Source organism: Triturus cristatus, chromosome 4_1 (assembly GCF_964204655.1).
Source record: "Triturus cristatus chromosome 4_1, aTriCri1.1, whole genome shotgun sequence".
Classification (NCBI taxonomy): Eukaryota; Metazoa; Chordata; class Amphibia; order Caudata; family Salamandridae; genus Triturus; species Triturus cristatus.
The window spans coordinates 1,280,984,772-1,280,990,363 of NC_140585.1; the positions used below are offsets into that span (position 1 = coordinate 1,280,984,772).

Sequence of the window (5,592 nt, forward strand, 5' to 3'; positions counted from 1 at the left end):
ACAACTATAATTACATCTTTAAAAATAGAACATAATTTAGATATTACACTTTACAAAAAGTAGTGTACAGAGTTAAACACACTAAAATGTATTTTCTATGACAACCAGATACCTTTACCTGCATAGCCTCAAAGTGCACTTACAATGGTCATTGTGGTGCAGTAATTGTGTGAAGTACAAGTGACCATCATGTCTGTCAATGCCCCAAAAAGCATGCAAGGTGACAAATGCCATCAATGTGCCACATTTCCTGCCTGCAAACTCCACATTTGAAATTAAAATCAAGGTAAGTTGAGAGCATTTTATCCTCACCAGCTCTAAAATACAAACATACAGCAGTGTGAGATTGTACTCGTACAAAGTTTTTTTCTACAAAAAAGAAACATTCCTGTTTGTTGAGTCTCCCAACAAGTAGTTCGTAAAGACTGGATTCAAACTCCTCTTCAATAACAGCTTATAAAGCGTATAAAGTATTTTGATTTGGTAGCAAGTGTTCACAAACAATCCTGAAAGGTGTACAATGGCTATATAAAAAGCATTTTCTCTGGATAAAGCCTGCTTTAATGTTAGACAGTCTGTATTAGTAAGTGGCAGTATGTCATTTTCCGCTCATCACTGGTCAGATTGCACGCAAACATCTCCTGTGATGCATTGGTCATGTACAGGAAGCCATCTTCAGCCTCGTGATCCTGATACACTTCTGGCATTGTGAGAGACATTTACGGTAACGTCTTGTTGTTCACCATAAGGTAAAAAGCCTGAATTGCGGATAACGCCATTTAGCATCAAACAATTGTCTTAAATTTCATCATGGTCAGCTCTTCGGGAACACGAAATTTCCTTTTGTCCAATACAGGCAAGTACTTTTCCCTTTGATGCCTTTCGACTACCACCGGCACTTTGGAGGGAAACTTTCTGTTTATATCGCCCACTTCACCTTTCTGAGTTGCTAAACCCTTCCACTGTGTAAACAGGACGCTCTGCAGACTTTCCATACCCCTTCCCTGACAGGTTTATGCTGTTGCCTGCTGACCACGGCATTACATCATGCCCTCTAGGCCTAATTGACAGTCAATTGATTTTTTTCTCGAGGTGTGTGCGTGTTTTTATATGCAGTTATTTGAAGGTTGACAGAAAACAATAAAACACATTTTTTCTATAGCCATGTCTTTGACTTCACACTCACTGGCCTCCCCAGTACCACTTAGTGCCCGATTCCGATCTCGTTGGGAAAGCCCTACAGCTGACTCGGTCCTGCAGAGCTTTCCGAACGACTCACGTTCCTGGGCTCCGAGTACGATGCAAGTATGCGCTGAGAGACTTGGGTCGCTCGGAGTCCCATTGATGTCTATAGGAACCTGATGTACTTTGCGTACATAGGCTCCCATACAGAAAAAGGTATGTCACTGAAAAGGGTGCCCCTGTCGCTGGGATGCCTTGGTGCCATCCGCAACGTGTATGCATGTGTCTGGGGCCCTTGGGTCTCCTCCTATTACCGACTCATAAGGCTACAGGTGAAGGTGGCCCGCTACAGCCCCCCTAAGTCCGCTTTCCGAAGGTTTTTTGAGTCAGAGGCTCCAAATCGATGCGGCTGCTCGACGCGCACATTGTACTTGGTCACTTGGAAATTGGACCCATTGCGCTGTTCGAGTCTGCCATGTTGTAGTCGTCCGGAGGGCTTCGCTGACGGGTACGAGTCGCTCGGAGCGTGAGGCGATATTCACATCGTATTTGCTAGCTCGTACGTCGGGGAAGTAGGTTGGAAATCCCACGCGCGACTCCGCCTCACTCCTGACGGATGCCATCAGGAGCCCTTCCGAGCGCGATTGGAATCAGGACCATAGTAGTACCATCCCCGCACTTTTTTATGGCATGTATCTGCTGCATGTAAATGAAGACAGCCTAGAACCGCTCCTTTCCCACTTCCAGGCTACCTTCATTTACATGTAATTGCAGACCTATTTATAACCCCCCTTGCGGCACATCCATGGCCCAGCGGGGTGGGGGGGGCACAGTTTGAAGACCTCTGGCCTAAAGAAACATAAGGGATTGAACATAAGCAAATCCAAAAGTGGATCAGAGGGAGAAAAAGAAGGGTGAGAGGCAAGTGAGAAAATTAGGATGCACACATAAAGAATCTGCTCTCCACGGTGATCTGTTCATAAGAAGTCTGCACTTATTTATTGACATTTTGTTAGTTTCACAGCTCTTCTCCATACTGCGTAGCTGAAGTATTGTGGTCCTGCTCCATGGCTATTGGATTGCTCTTGTGGTGATAGATTGATCTGGTCATGGGAGAGGAGTGAGAGGACAACATGACTACCGTGATGGCAGTGAGCCATAGCAAGGCACAACTTTGATGGAATGGCATGGTGGCATGGTGGCAGCCCTGTGGGTGGTGCTCAGACAGAATATCGAGTTTGAAATGTCGGCATACACAAACATCGAGTTGAAAATATCATGATGCAGAAATATCGACAGCAAGAATATCGTGATCAAGACTATCGACTTGGTGGTAAGAAATTTAATTTTTGAAAATATCGGTCATTAATATCGTTTACAAAAATATGGTTGTTTAAAATATCGATGTTTTAATTAGTGCTATGTATTTTAGTATGTATTTTAAAAGCATGTGAAATATGTTTTTGTATTAGTATTTCTTTTGCTGTTTAATATATGTGTTAAATTGTAAGTAGTTATTCATTTTATTTTAATTTCATTTTGCATTTTTTAGTTCTGTAGTGGGTTTGGGGTTTTTAGGGGAATAGAGTGGAAAGTTATTTAATTATAATAAATTATCATTAATTTTTATTGATTAATATTTATTTAATTTATATTTTATAGTGTTACTTGTGGGAATTAATTAATTTTTCATTACTACTCATTGGTTGTTACTTATTATTAAGTAATTAATTGGTAATCATGTTAATTATGTATGTTTTTTAGGAGCGAGTTGTGGGTTTATGGGGTAAGAAGGTGGGAAGTAATGTAATTATAATACCTTTATTAATATTTTAGTTTATTAATATTTAATTTATATTTTATCATGTTAATTGTGGGAATTAATATATTATTAATTATTTATTAATTTGTAAATGATTAATAATTAAAATAAATAATTAGTAATTAATTATGTGAATTGTGTTTATTTTTTGGTAGCAGGTGGTGGGGTTTACAGGGGAATAGGGTGGGAAGTAATTTATTTATAATGAATTACAAATTATTTGTTAATCAATGCTAATTAATTATTTAAAATGTAAATATGGCAGTTGTGTAATTAATTTTAGATGTGAGTTGTGGGGTTTATAGTGGTAAAGGGTAGGGAGAACATTATTTTAAATTAATTAATAAGTTGTTCTTAATTGAATATTAATGTATTAATGTAAAATTAGTTATGGAAATTGTATAATGATTTTTAGGTGTGGGTGGTGGTGTTTATTGGGGTAAAGGGTGGATAGTAATTTATGTTTAATTAATAATTAGTTGATCATTAATATTAATTCATCAATTCATAAATATTTATGGTAATTTTTTATTTTTATTTTGTGTGTAGGTTTTTGGTTTTATAGGAGTAACATTTGTGGAGTAGATTCATTTGTAGCTGATTTAATTTGTTTTTTAATTAATAATATTTCTTTAATTGATAATTAATTATGTTAATTATGGAGGTACATTTTTTACAATTTAGATGTGTGCTGTAAATTGTGTGATGGTATAGGGTAGGAAACAATAAAAGATTAAATGTATGTAATAATTCATGTTTTTGATTATAAATAATTTCTATTAAAAAAGTTATTTGTTTATAAATGATTTTTAAATTAAAAAAAAATCTTTCTAGGTATTTGTTAGATCTTTTTAACATTATAACATGTTTCTATCTTTTGTAAATTTTCAATATTTTTATATAAGTTTTCTTTAAAAAAAAAAAAATATTTTGTGCTGTTGTTGATATTTTGTTTGTTTTTAATTTTGAACCGACTGTAATGGGAATATTAATTTTTACCCCTCCGCTATCCAACACTTTCCCTACTGTTGCACTCACTGGAGTGGGAATATGAAGTTTTACTCCTCCGCTATCCAACACTTTCCCTACTGTTGCACTCACTGGAGTGGAAATAGTAATTTTTACCCCTCCGCTATCCCACAATTTCCCTTCCGTTGCACTCACTAGAGTGGGAATATTAAGTTTTACCCCTCTGATAGCCAACACTTTTTCTACTGTTGCACTTACTGGAGTGGTAAAAGTAATTTTTACCACTAGGCTATCCAACATTTTCCCTACTGTTGCACTCACTGGAGTGGGAATAGTATGTTTTACCCCTCTGCTATCCAACACTTTCCCTATTGTTGCACTCACTGGAGTGGGATTAGTAATTTTTACCCCTCCGCTATCCAAAAGTTTCCCTACTGTTGCACTCACTGGAGTGGGAGTAGTCATTTTTACCCCTCCGCTATCCAACACTTTTCCCACTGTTGTACTCAATGGAGTGCCACATTTAAGTTTAAAGACTATTAAATAGTTTAATGTTTTAATTTATAATATAATGTTTTTTTATTAGATTTTATGTTATAGGTGTATGTATTTATATATTTATTTGGAATTTGTATATATTTATAAAATTTAAAAATGAATTAAAATGAATAGTTTATTAATTGTTTTAAAGTAATTATATATATATATATATACATGGGGCAGCATGTGACCCACTGGGGTATAATTCATACTACTAATCCCATCATGCATTATTGTTGTTCATTGGAACATGCATTGGCGGAAGAATGGAAATAAAAGAGGGAACGCATTAGTAGTTAACACAGTTGCTGTCATGTTTTTCTAGGTCCATGAGGAAGGGCGACATGCTCGAAATGCGTCGGACCAAATGAACTGTGGGGAATCATGCCTTTGGATTGCCGTTGAATTGTCAGAAGCGCAACTTACGTGGGTGTGCCAGCCTTTGGGTAACTTTGGTGTAAATAAATTAGTGGCTAACCTGGCCACGGCTTGGCACCACTGCGGATTGAAGCGGGTCCGCCTCTGTCTCCATGGTACGAGGGAGGAACAGGAGGTGCTCTGTTGAATGTTTAAAAGCGGCACTAAAGGATTGATTCTGCGCCCAGTAAGAACTTTGTTGAAAGGATTCATGGCAGCATGTGACCCACTGGGGTATAATTCATACTACTAATCCCATCATGCATTATTGTTGTTCATTGGAACGTGCATTGGCGGAAGAATGGAAATAAAAGAGGGAATGCATTAGTAGTTAACGCAGTTGCTGTCATGTTTTTCTCGGTCCATGAGGAAGGGCGACATGCTCAAAACGCGTCGGGCCAAATTAACTGTGGGGAATCATGCCTTTGGATTGCCGTTGAATTGTCAGAAGCGCAACTTACCTGGGTGTGTCAGCCTTTGGGTAACTTTGGGGTAAATATTAAAATGTATATATGTATATGTATGTATGTTAATTTAAAATTAAATTTATTTCTTATATTTGTTAAAATGTAGATTAAATCTAAGTAGTTTTTTTAAGTAAATTTTATTATTTAATATATTTGACATTTTTTATATATATAAATATATAAAAAGCGATATTT

The 5,592-nt window shown here is 36.7% G+C and overlaps 1 pseudogene; it reads right to left on the bottom strand.

Annotated features, from left to right (window-relative positions):
• Window positions 1-566: 566 nt before the first annotated feature.
• LOC146856583 (microtubule-associated protein 1 light chain 3 gamma pseudogene) lies at window positions 567-995 on the bottom strand (annotated as a pseudogene).
• Window positions 996-5,592: the final 4,597 nt, after the last annotated feature.